The sequence below is a fragment of the Schistocerca gregaria genome, chromosome 7 (genome assembly GCF_023897955.1).
Source record: "Schistocerca gregaria isolate iqSchGreg1 chromosome 7, iqSchGreg1.2, whole genome shotgun sequence".
Classification (NCBI taxonomy): domain Eukaryota; kingdom Metazoa; phylum Arthropoda; class Insecta; order Orthoptera; family Acrididae; genus Schistocerca; species Schistocerca gregaria.
In genome coordinates, this window is record NC_064926.1 from 394,258,697 (window position 1) to 394,272,915 (window position 14,219).

Sequence of the window (14,219 nt, forward strand, 5' to 3'; positions counted from 1 at the left end):
TCATTTATGAAGACCACCATCATTTACTTTGTCTCTCTTATTCTCTTGTGGCATTGTTTGCTATTCTTTAGAAAGCATTGCCAGAGTAGATCATCATCTGAATTCTGTATCTCCATACTTCAATTTTCTGCAGAACACACATTTGATCATTTTCTTTGAAATCTAGTTGTAAATAAATAAAAAAAAAGGAATTCTGCTTATTTCACAGTCCTGTATTGTATGATACTTGGTGGGGGGATTCTAAAAACTTTCCCTTTTATTTAATACGCTAAAAATGTTTGCTGAAGTTATACTTATTATGGGAAGCCCATAAAAATCGTTGAGTTATGCGCAAGAGCCCTTGTCCATTTTAACCCATAAACCTGCACATTGTGGCTACTTACAAAGTTGGTAACAATATCTTTCCAGTGGCGGAAAGAAGGATGTTGTTAGTGTTATACATGCATTGAAAAGTGGAAACACTAGAAATTTCTGGATCCAGAGCTTAGAGCTAATAGGAGAGGCAAGAAAAATCAGAACTTTATACCAATGAGTAGCTTTCAGCTTCAACCAAGAGGCGTTTTTGGCATGATGAATGGTACATTGGTTTAAAGTCATCAGTGTGGAGCTCCTGTGCTGTATAAGAATTCTGTATGCACACTCTCTGTATGTTTTTGTATAATTTTTGTCTCCTCGTTGACTTACAACTTGTCAGTTGTACTGTGTTGGATCATTTCATGTCTTGTCTTGCTAGCTCTTCCCCGCTATCCAGAGAGTAGCAGACATTTTGAAATAAAGAATTAACAATAAGGAAAAACCAATTTTATCATTTACAATTTAAAGGTACACTCTTAAGCTAGTTTTTTATGTAATTGCCATTCAAATTGAGGCACTTATTGTACCTAAGTTTTTCAATACCGTCTCTTTAGAAATTTTCCACCTGCAATCGCAACGACTGGTTTATACTGGCAAGCAGTTCGGCATCAGTATCAGTGTGTTGTGTAGTGAGCCATGCCTCCATTGCTGGAATGATGTGGTAGTCACTTGGCACCAAATCCTGGCTGTGTGGTGGATGATCAGACATCTCCCATCCAAAACTGTGGCTCTCGAGTATAATTGGCTGTGTGGACGGTGGTTGTCATGAAAAAATGACGTTTGCACTAAGTTTGTTTTTAATTGCCTGCCTTAAATTTATCAGTGTTGGACAATACTTCTGAGTTAATTGTTGTGCCATGTTCAAGGAAGTCAACGAGAATGGCACGCTTGGAGTCCCAAAACACAGTAGCTATGATCTTTCTTGCTGATAGCATTTGCAAACATTTCCTTGGTTTCTATGTGTATCCACATTCCATCAACTGCCTTTTTGTTTCACAGTTGACATTCTTTACTCAAATCTCATCCCCAGTTATGATAACATCAATAACTTCGTTACCATTTCTATCATAATCTTCAACGAAGGTTAGTGCTGCAGCTAATCTTTGTTTTTTGTGGTCTTCATTTAGGATTTTAAGAACCCATCTAGCACAAACTGTGTTAACCAAGCTTCTCTGCCACAATTTCATGCACCAAACTCTGTGAAATTTGGGGACAATGTTATGAAAGGTTCATATTCATGAAATGATAATTTTTTTAAAATTTTGTTGTTAATTTTCATCACCGGTTTGTCAGTCACAAGGCTAGGCTTACCACACTGGTCCTCATTGTGGACTTTGGTATGACCATTTTTTAAGTCAATACACCATTGCCTCACTCAGCTTTACTTGTTGTTCCATTTCTGTGTACATCACAGATGTCACAATTAATTTCAATTGGTTTGTAGTTTTTTGCCCACAAAAGTGTAATCCCAGAACACCCCACATAAGTGGTAGGAAAAAACATGTACAGAAAAAAAAGACACACACACACACACACACACACACACACACAGCCGCCACTGGATACATACTGATGTGTGTTACTTTCTGGTTAGCCCTCTTAAATACACTAATCTGTAGAATGGGAGGGGGAGAGAGAGAGAGAGAGAGAGAGAGAGAGAGAGAGAGAGAGAGAGAGAGAAACTGCTGTGTGGTGGGGTGTAATCAGACCTCCCACTTACTGTCAGTGGAGCTGTTGAGGTGCACAATGAGCAAGACATACAGTATCAGTAGTTTTGATCATGGATAACAAATGGGGCGCCACCGCTTCCCCCCCCCCCCCCCCCCCCTCCCCCCTCCCTGTGGTTGTGCAAGCACTGAGCTTCCCATGTGCCACTCAGTTGAGGAAAAACTACAAGTGCTTACATTCAGTGAACACAGTCTCAGCCAAAGTAAAAGTCATAGGTTTATGGCAGTGGTTATTATTGACTTCACTGTGTTATAAAATTGAATAGAGAGACTGCAGTGAAGCTTCATTAATAGATTCAGTGTTGGGTAAAACCAACCAGTATGTGACATACCATCCAGAACAACCTTCCTGCTATAGGGAATAAAAACCACTTCCTACTTGCATGCCTCTGCTTACTCAACACATTGAATTACCTTAGCAGAGAAATAGGTCATCCGGACTGACAAGTTAAAGTATGCTTTGCCAAGGCATGAGTAGGTCAGAAACCTTTGGTAAGGTGAGGAATTCTGCTTATCAACAGGATATCGCTAAGGTAGTTGGTGGAGGCATTATCTAATGGGAGATGTTTAGATGTAGTGAAATGATACCCATTCCATTATGTCTCACTGGCAAACAATACAGGAATGTACTGTCTAATCATTTGCTTGCCTTTGTTCGTCTGAAGTACTCTACAGGTGAACTACATCTTCTGCAAATTTTCTGAATGATTTGAGGAACACTTCAGATGTATTATTACCTTAATGCTTCATGTCACATGTAGGATGCCAAAGGGAAAGATGCACAAGACGTGAAACAAGCACAGGCTCTTCTCCACTGGTTGTGGGAATACAGATAGCAATTTACTAATTTCTGTGATGGGCAACCCAATGCATGAGAGAAGACAAAATATGTGGTAATGGCATTTTACTAAATTCTGTTGTCCAGCTTTTGGCTGGAGAGTGGGTCGTGAGAGTGAGATGGTTGCCTGATGATGCATTTGCTATCAGATATCGTATTTTTCTTGTCTTGTGCTTCTGACTCCTTAAAACAGGTGTGATGATGAAAGTCAAATATGCCTCACGACCTGTACAGTATTTTAATGTATCAGTATCTGATACCCCTGTGGGAATAATTGCAACTGTAGTTGGATCATTATACTTGTTTTAATTCCACCCACTACAGATTAAAAGTTTTATGGTGCTATTACTTTTTCTCGTGTGGTACACTAGGTGCAATGTGGCCTTGGTACCTCACTTAACAACTCTTATTTTGTACGAAATAATGGATAGATGTTTGATCGTAATATCTTTGACACTGAGATGTCCTGTCACAGCCAGTTGCACCATAAAAATGTTTTTTAAAAAAACCTATAATTTTAATCGTATAATTTACTTTTCACCTGACTGACTTCTTTTCCATAACATTCTTAATGCATTTGATTGCCATTAATTTTTAGTAGCCTTCAGTTAAGTTTTCCAACTTTTAAAAAATTGGAACTTCGGCAGTAATCGATACTTTTCCTCTGTACAAATTAGGAAACACTGCTTCTTGGACCATGTGTACCTTTATTCAGACTAAACTTATGTATCGATTAGTGTGCTGTTCAGTCAGAATCGGCTAATTGTTCAATCTCTCCTGCTTCTGTAAAGTTTGGAAGGTAGGAGGCGAGGTACTGGCAGAAGTAAAGGACAGGGTTTGAGTCATGCTTGGGTAGCTCAGTTGGCAGAGCACTTGCCCGCGAAAGGCAAAGGTCCTGGATTCAAGTCTCGGTCCGGCACACAGTTTTAATCTGCCAGGAAGTTTCATATCAGCACACACTCCGCTGGAGAGAGAAAATCTCATTGAGGAGCATATACTAATTCTTCACAATATTTGCATGAATGGTGCCATTATTTGGCTAGAGTTTTGGGCATGATGTCTTTAATGTTGCAGCAGCATCTTTGGTCCAGGTTCTCTGGTAGGTGGCTCTGCTGTTGGCACATATCATTCAGGCATCACATAACAGAATAGTTGCAACTACCAGTAACGTATGAATAATTAGAAAAAAGACTGTCAAGACCACAGTATATGCGATGATTTTTCCTAATTGATCATGAACCATAACAGATGGTTTTTTCCTCCCACTCATGTTGAGTAAAGCGACCATTAACATACATTACAAAATATACAGTCATCATTTTCCTAATTCTCAAATAAAATTATGTAGCGGCATGACACTGAGTGGTGCAAATGTTAAACACCACCCACGGAGATAGTGTTTTGACACACACACACACACACACACACACACACACACCCGACTACAGTGTCAGTCAACTGAAGCCACATTGAGTGTAGCTTCAGTTGCCTGTTACTGCAGTTGTGTGTACGTGAGAGTTGTGTGTGTGTGTGTGTGTGTGTGTGTGTGTTTTTCATGGAGGCCTCACTGGCCAAAAGCTTTATTTGTGACAGTCTTTTTTGTTGTGCCTGTCTGTGACTTAGCATCTTCGCCTATGGTGAGTAGCAACTTTTCTTTTCGCAACATTGTTAAATTCCTTCCTGAATTTTCCATTGTTAGATTATCCTGTACCAAATTTTTTTGTGTGTGATGGTAATGAGGAAATAGACAAATAAAATAATTGTTGCCCACAAGGGTCCACTTACTAATGTGGAAAGTTGAGGAGAGGTTACGTATCAACAGATAAGATTGACTGATAGCTCTTATTTTTGTGCAGGCCTTGGGAGTGGAACAGTGTCAAACATCAAATCTTATACAGTTGTCTTTAATAAAATGTCATAAGAGCCCACCAGTTCACTAAGTTCTTTTATAGTATGTACACTATGTGATCAGAAGTATCTGGACACATGGCTGAACATGACTTAAAAGTTGGTGGCGCCCTCTATTGCTAATGCTGGATTCAATATGGTGTTGGCCCACCCTTCAGCCTTGTGACAACTTCAACTCTCGCAGGCACAATCAGGTGCTGGAAGGTTTCTTAGAGAATGGCAGCCCATTCTCTATAGAGTGCTGCACTGAGGAGAGGTGTCAATGACAGTCTGTGAGGCTTGGCACAAAGTCGGCTTTCCAGAACATCCCAAAGGTGTTCTATAGGATACAGGTCAGGACTCTGTACAGGCCAGTCCATTACAGGGATGTTATTGTCATGTAACCACTCTGCTACAGGCTGTGCAATATGAACAGGAGGTCGATCGTGTTGAAAGATGCAGTTACCATCCCTGAATTGCTCTTCAGTGGTTGCAAGCAAGAAGTTGCTTAAAACATCAATGTGGATCTGTGCTGTGATAGCACAAATAACAAGGGGTGCAAGCCTCCTCCATAAAAAACACAACCACACCATTACACCACCACCACCACCACCTCCGAATTTTACTGTTGGCACTACACACAATGGCAGATGATGTTCACCGGGCATTCGTGGTACCTACACCCTGCCATCAAATCGTCAGATTGTGTACTGTGATTCGTCACTCCGCACAACGTTTTTCCACTGTTCAGTCGTCCAGTGTTCACGCTCCTTACACCAAGCGAGGTGTTGTTTGGCATTTACTGGTGTGATGTGTGGCTTATGAGCAGCTGCTCAACTATGAAATCCAAGTTTTCTCACCTCTTGCATAACTGTCAAAGTAATTGTGTGGATCCGGATGCAGTTTGGATTTCCTGTGCGATGATCTGGATAGATGTCTGCCTATTGTGCATTACAACCCTGTTCAACTGTTGGCGGTCTCTGTCAGTCAACAGACAAGGTCGACCTATCCGCTTTTGTGCTGTACGTGTCCCTTCACATTTCCACTTCACTATCACATCAGAAACCATGGACCTAGGGATGTTAAAGAGTGTATAAATTTTGGGTACAGACATATGACACAAGTGACACCTAATCACCTGACCATGTTCGAAGTCTGTGAGTTCCGCAGAGCACCGCATTCTGCTCTCTCACGATGTTTAATGACTACTGAGGTCGGTGATATGGAGTACCTGGAAGTAGGTGGCAGCACAATACACCTAATATGATAAACGTATGTTTTTGGGGGCGTCTGGATACTTTTGCTTACATAGTGTATTTTATAAGAAAGGTCTTCAACAAAATTCTTTTACAATCTGATATCCATGTAAGGTTTGTAGCTATAGAGAGAGAGGGGTTAGGACAAGCTTTGCCATGGGACTATCAGAAGGATATGAGATACATCAAGGAAGTGGGTTGAACAGGGGCATGTTAATATGATGAGGATATTGCAGGTGGGAGCTATGAGCAGCTGATTTAGGAATTGCAGATAGAATGTTGGCCTGCCACACCTACGTCATTAAGACTGCCTGCAATATCTCATTAACTCGAATGGTGATAGCTGGTCGCTGCCTCAGCAGTAAACTTTCACGATTCCCAGAGTCAGGTGAATCACATGGTGTTAGCCGCAATTTGTGTCAATCTAAACGAGTGGGTGTTTTGGCTGACAGGTAAACATCTCTGTCATATTTCTGAGCACATTTGAACTTAAGTTCCTGTGTTTAAACTTATTTGGCCTGGTGCTGGAGGTAAATTGACTGCTTGTTTCTCTAGTATTTATTTAGTACAGCTGTATTACTGAAGAGGTATTTTTAAATTTTCGGAAATTCCACATCATTGTGGATGTCGATATAAGCCAGACTACTTCTGCTATATCTGTGGGAAGTTCACCTTTGTCAGAAATAGGAAGAAAATTTCAACAGTCATAAAGAAAGCATATAAATACTACTTTGTAGAAGTTGGAGACCAAGATGAAGAATAGGCACCACATTTCTGTTGTGCTACATGTTGCAGCAAACTAATTCAGTGGTGGAAAGGTAAAAAGAATATGGCATTGTTCGCTGTGCCTGTGGTATGGAGAGACCCCAAGGACCACGTTGCTGATTATTTCTTTCTAGCAAAAATTCAGGGTTTTACAAATTAAAAATCGAAGAGGCACATTGTTTACTCAGATCTGCCTTTAGCGAGAATGCCAATGCAGCATTCTGACACCTCCCAGTACCTTCAAGAGCTCCAGGTCAAATTTGGAGTGACAGTGAAGTTAGTAGTACTGAAGAAATCACAAATGATGATCCTTTATATCACTGCACAAGTGAGACATAACCACATTTGTTAACACAAATAGACTTAAACGATTCAGTACTTGATCTAGGACTTTGTAAACAAAAGGTGCAGCTGCTTGATTCAATATTGGGAGAGTATAATTTACTCTACCAAACTACTAAAATCAGTGTTTCCAGGCACAGAGAACATGCCTTTGTTTCCTATTTTGCAGCTGACAGACCACTGACATTTTGCAATGATGTTGCTGTCCTAATGAAAGTGCTGAACTTCACCCGTATTTTAGGGAGTGGAGACTTTTTATAAATGCATCAAAAACAAGTGTCAAGGGTGTTTTGCTCTGTAACAGCAATAAAATACCCTCTGTTCCTGTAGCTCATGCCAGAATTACGAATTTGTACAAGGATGCGAAATTCATTACAATACAATGAATACAAATGGAAAATATGTGCAGATTTCAAAGTAATTGCTATGATACTGGGAGTGCTACACAAAGTACGCGTGTTTTCTTTGAGAGTGGGATAGACGAGACAAATTCTCACTATGTGAAAAAGGAATTGCCTTGGCGGAGACTGAAAGTGGGTGAAAGAATGTACAAAGTGAAAGTCTGTTAGCTCCTGAAGACTACTACTTCTGCCACACAACATCAAACTTAGCCTAATAGTAAAATTCATAAAGACCATGGATCCAGTAGGCGGTGTGTTTGCATATCTAGCTACCAGGTTCCTCCGTCTACAAAAATAAAGGAAGGTGTATTTGTGGGCCCACAAATCGAGGAGCTGCAGAAAGATGCAAATTTTGAAGCGTCTTTCACTGAAAAAGAAAAGACAGTGTGGGACTGTTTCAAGATGGTGTCAGAAAACTTTCTCGGAAGAAGAACAACTAATAACTACAAAGCAATGGTGAATGACATGATCAAAGCATATCAAGATCCGGCATACAATATGTCTTTGAAGGTATATTTGATAGACTCTCATGTGGACTACTTCAGTGTGTTGTAGTGACATATCAGATGAACATGGTGAAATATTCCATAAAGACTTTTTTACCATAGAAAGGCAGTATGAAGGGAAGTGGGTACCTTCTATGCTAGCAGATTACTGCTGGAATATCTTCCGAGAGAAGACAGATTCACAAGACAAGATAAAAAAAGTGATGTGCAGTACAATACAGTGGCTCATTTTTTGTCAATTTTCTGTAATTTCTCATGTCAGATAAATGCTACAAAGCGTACACACAAAGATTACTGTGTTATATGTTGGATATGTTAGATCTCATCCTCCATTAATGTGACAAACTTAAACATCATACAAACGTGAATTTGTTTATTGAATTTCACCTCATGTTTGATGCAATATATCGGAAACAGAAAAGAGAAATAAAATTGATTGCTCATAAACTATTCCTGACAGAAAAAACTAAAAAAGGTTTGAATTCAGTACTCGAAGTGCAACTAGGATCACAATGTACTTTTTAATAAATACGAAAAAGGTGTGGTTTTTTCTTTCTTTTAGGAGACATTTCTTATGCTGGAGAAAATGTTGTCATTCTACTGTTTTCAAACGGTTCAGGCTCCAGCGTGTAACTTCAGCTTCTAGTTTGCTGCTGCTCCATTCATTTCTCTCTGTTGATAAGTGTCATAATTTTTACTGCAGTGTGGAAACTGGTGAAGAAAGAGCAGTTCTTCACACAACTCTATAAAGAGTACTTCTTGAGCTTCTATGGTAACACAATTTTTGCCATTGTACAAGAACAAAAAACACTGACGAACCCTCTTTCTTTGTTAGTACCTACAACTAAGCTTGACACAGTAGTTGATAGAATATTTTGTCTGATGGTATGAGGAAACTTTTAAAAAGATTGAAAATAGTGCATATCAGAATGTAAATGAGGTCATTGCAGGCAGTAAAACTCTGCTTTGTTACTACAGTACTCTGAAAATGAAAATGAAATAGGGCTTTGTCAGTATGAAAATGAATTAGTTCAGGTGTAAGAGACTGGCGTATTAAGAATTGGAAGGAGGCTATTTTCCTCCTCAAAAGGGAATTATCGAAATACAAACAATAAATGGAAAGTGATTGGCAGAAAAATGTTTGCTCCTAGTTCAATCCGAGCTTCAAACTACCTCTTTAAGAATTAGGCACTAAACTCTTTTTCACAACTATACTCCAACATGTTGGTAAAAAAAATTACAATTACAATTGCTAGCTGCAGTAAGTTTTCGAGTTCTTGAATACCAATTTACAGACTAGTATTGGTGACAGACTGCAGAACAATTTTACTGTCAGCCTCATTCATCTTCTGTAGGGACAGAATAGAAAGATCAGAGCTCATGCAGAGATATACAAGCAGTCTTTTTCTCCCCCACTATATTTTTAAGTGGAACAGTAAACGGAAGGGCTTGCAGTGGTACAGAGTATCCTCCATCAGGAACTGTATGCTCGCTTGCAGAGTATGTGTGTTTAGTTTTGTCACTGTAATTTGTCAGAATATACATGGGAAAAGTTAATACAGAAGGGAGAATTGCTAAACGTAGTGGCAAACATCTGAAAGGATGTAGAGCAGAATAAAATAAAATAAAACTTCTGTCCAAATTGCACAAACATTCGTCACCGGCAGTGCCACCATTTAAGCAGCTGCAACCATTCCCACACCAGAATGGCCCTATTTCAGCTTGTGCTCTTGGATGCTGCATACGTAGTGACACAGTCTCTATTAAGAGCGCATTTATTTTGGTAAATATAAAGCATCATAGATGTGAAATATTAGTCCCACTTTCCCTGCAAGCAAATCACTCGTGCAGTTTATTCCCTTTATCCAGACATTTCTCCCCCTGCTACTGACCATGCACAAATAAATACTGTTTATCACACAGAACTGTCCTGCACTTGACCCCCTTCTCACTCGTACCTGTTCCCAGTTCTTTCCTCTAGACATTGTACCTACTTTGGATAAGCCACATGTGGTCTTATCATCAGTTATCTAAAGAAAATCAAACTATCATGTAATGACCTGGTTAAGAGTTCTTGTAATGTAAAATACAAATAGTAATGAACAAGGGAAAATACAAATAATATACAGAATAAAGCAAACAAAACACTTATACAGAATCGTGTCAGTTATGCTGAATCTGACATTTGTTCAAAGGTACCTACATTGAAAGAATAGAAATAGATGAAGTTAGTATGAAGATATATAAGTGTGATTAAAAATCAGAAAGTGGCAGTAAACACACGTGGATGTACTATGTTCAGAAGTAGAGGAGGAGATGGTGAAAAGAACCTCTAAACTTTTAAAAAGGCATAAAAGCAAAACTTAAATGTTAAGAAATCCACTGTTACCACACAAAAAGCCTGAAACAGTAGTACTATGTAAATGCCATAATACAGGGTGTACATAAAGTCTGGGAACACTTTATTTATTGCACAAGAACCAAACATTGTACAGATGTCTTACATATGTCATTTTGGAGAGAAACGCTGAAAGTTTTTTCATGTATACCTGCACAGCGTAGTTTGGTAACTTGCTAATAGTCAGTGTTAGTCACAAACTTGGCAAGTTCAGGTGCGGAGTGAGCTTTCTGTGTTTTGGAGTTGATGAAATTGCCTCCCCGATCACCAGATCTCACTCCATGTGACTTTTTTGTGGGGAAACATTAAAGGTCTGGCGTATGTACCGCCTCTACCACATGATGTAGCAGAGCTCTGGAAGAGAATACTGGAAGCAATTGCCACAGTCGATGATGCCAGGCTGGGAAGGGTATGGCAAGAATTAGATTACTGTATTGACATGTACTGGCTCACTCATGGTTTGCATATGTTTGTATAAAAAAATAAAAACATTTCAGAGTTTTTCTTCAAAATGCAATATGTATGACATCTGTGCAATGTTTAGTTCTTGTGGAATAAATAATTGAAAGTGTTCCTGAACTTTATGTGCATCCTGTATATAAGAAACTAAATACTAAACTCCCTTGCCAGGCCCCAAGGGCAGCATGATCACAAAGAAACCAAAAAGTTGTGAAGACACCAGTATGAGTACCTCAAAAATCAAGTGCCAGAACTACAATGAGCATTCATCCAGAACAAGATAGCACTGTAAGGAAATCTGTAAAGGATGTAAAATTCTTAGCTTGTGCTTGCCAAAGGCAGAAATGAAATACTGGCATGCAAATAACTCTGTGATGAAAAATGCATAACAGCCGATGTCTTGAATTCAGTATGTTACTCATTTCACTCAGTACCACGTACTCACAGCAGCATGAAGACTAATGATACAACTGCACCATTTGAAGAAAGAGACCTGTACTTGTGATAGGGTGTGGCAAGTGCCATCTCTTAACACAAAATGTGAACTGGTAGAAAATTATACTGACCAGCCTAAATAGGCGCTATGAACTCAGGGGAATGAGTCGAGACCACGCAAAAAATAATGTACAATGACCCACAATCTCAGTTATATCACTTCATGTGACCTTTTTATGTTATTGTGATGTAGATATCATTACCAGAATAAATTTAACAGCAACTGAACAAAGCCGATATAGGTGTCTCACACAGTATGGACATCATGAAGAGTAGTATTTTTCCTGTCTTTATTTTATTATTATTATTATTATTATTTTTATTTATTTAATTATTTTTTTTAAGTGTTGTTGGACCGTAATTTCAGTTTGGAGATTGTTTCCTTAGGGACCTAAATAGTTTTGAAGTGGCATAAAGAAAATTCTAAATATTTTTATTCTATTTCTTTGAAAGAAATAAAACTTCAATATAAAATGCTGTAAGAAAATTTATATAAAAAGTAGTCCAAAAATTATGCTCTAAAAGCCACTTGCAGGAAAAGCAAACGAAGTATTGCATAAAACAGATACAGTTTCTTGTGGAACTTTATGTATATAGAAGAATGAAAATTAAAAACAGAAAGACGGAAATGTTTTTTTTTTTAAGTTATATTCAGTATGACTGCTGTAATGATGTTACATACTTATGAATATATTTAAATATTACGAATAAGAATACTTGGGTGTTGCAGTTCCGTAAGGACTGACTTTGGGAAATTCCAAACTGCAATGCATTCTCTTGGCGAGTTGTGGCATTACGATCCTTGAAGTTTCAACACAACCATATAGAAGATCAAAACGTAACATAGCTGCAGCAAGCATCCTGTCCACGAATGTAACAAAGTGTGTCTGACACTTGATGTAAAATGGCTGTGGAGCACCGAGGCGATATCATGTTTTGTATTAAGTTCTGTGTTTGTGGGCAAGAATTCGTTGAATTTGGCCGGAATACCAAGGGCTGGTTCCTGGTCTCTCCTCCACAATGTCCCAACCCATAAAGTGAAGATTTTGTGTAAGATTTTGGCCAGCAAACACATGACGGTGTGGGATCACCCACTGTATTTGCCAGATTTGGCCTCAAATTACTTCAGGTCGTTTCCCAGATTGATCTTAGCAATGAAAGGACACCATTACTACATGACTGACATCCAAGAAAATTGTACTGCAATACTAAATGCAATTCCAAAAAAGGATCACAGTGATTGTTTCAAAACACTTTTAAAACTATTTCAAATGTACAGGGTGTCCATGAAGTCCCTTTACAACTTCAAAATTTTATTACAGCGACAGTTGTTGAAATATTTTAATATTTCATTTATTGTTATTAGTTTTTATAAAAGTTTTTTTGACAGTGTTTAATAGACCCCTATGTGGGCACCTTTAGGTGCATGAAACACATAAAGACGGTACTCAATTTCTTGCCATGTTCGCTGTAGCATAGTGTGATCAATGGTGGCAGTGGCATTATGAATAGTTTGCCTGAAGTCAGCAATGTCCCATATCTGTGTTTGATACTCAACATCTTTTACATACCTCTATAAAAAAAAAGTTCAAGGGAGTGATATTTGGAGAACGCGGTGGCCAAGGAATTGGCCCATCCCTCCCAGTCCATCTGCCTGGAAATGTTTCATTGAGGAACCGACGAATAGGCAGTCCTCAGTGTGGTGGCGCACCATCTTGCTGGAAAATGATAGTTGGTTGTAAGTCAATCAATTGTGGTGCTACATATTCGGTCAGAAAGTCGAGGTAAACATCTACCGTAATTGTTGACTTGTTGAAGAAAAATGGACCAATTATTCGGTTGCACATGATTCCACACCACACATTCACTTTTGGCCTATACTGGTGAAGCTCCCTAGTCACATGGGGGTGTTCAGATCCCCAGATTCTCACACCGTGTCTGTTTAATGTCACAGAAACATGAAAAGTTGCCTCATCACTGAAACAAACTCTCGAGGAATGCTTCATCCTCCAAAAGGCATTCCAGCGTGTTGAGAGCAAATGCTATCCATTTTGGCTTGTCATTGGCTCAAGTGTCTGTAACAGTTGCACTTTGTAAGTGTACAATCGGAGGACCTTATGCACAGTTGAACGTGGTAGTTGCAACTGTCTGGCAGCAATGCGGATGGACTTCTTAGATGAGCAACTGAAGATGTTAAAATGCGATTGATGTTTTCCTCGGATGTTCTTGGTCACCCACTCCTCCCTTTATCCAACACTGCCCCTGTCTCCATAATTTTTTTTTGTGCCATGCACGGATTGATCTCTTCCATATTTCATTCTGAAGTTTCGTTTAGTCTGAACATCGGATTTTGTCTCAGTAAACCAGGACACTCAGTGTGCCTTGTCTTGAGGAGTTCCCATTTTATAGAGGTTCAGTTCCTTTCATAAACAGAGTATCTGAAATAAAGTTTTAGTACATATAAAAACTTCAGTAAACAATGATTGCAATAAAAGAAATTTTGTTAAAATATTTCAACTACTGTTGTAATAAAATTTTGAAGTTGTAAAAGGACTGTATGAACACCTTGTAATTGATTCAAGGATAGACTATTTTGAATGAACACAGTGATTTTGTGAACATAATTCATGACTTGTATTTTTCGTAGCCACAGCTCTAATGGAACTGAAACGCAGTGTGTACGGGAACAGTATTTAAATTAATGCAAAAATTTACTTATTAACTAATGTAGTGTGTGGAAATTACAGTTGTTGCTAGAGTTACTTTTCCTTTATACAAAACTGCTCAGTAT

At 38.8% G+C, this 14,219-nt stretch overlaps 1 protein-coding gene across 2 annotated transcripts in view; it reads left to right on the forward strand.

Annotated features, from left to right (window-relative positions):
* LOC126281242 (ubinuclein-1) overlaps window positions 1-14,219 on the forward strand; it is a 338,292-nt gene that overhangs the window by 79,945 nt on the left and 244,128 nt on the right. The gene's annotated exons all lie outside the window — the stretch shown is intronic.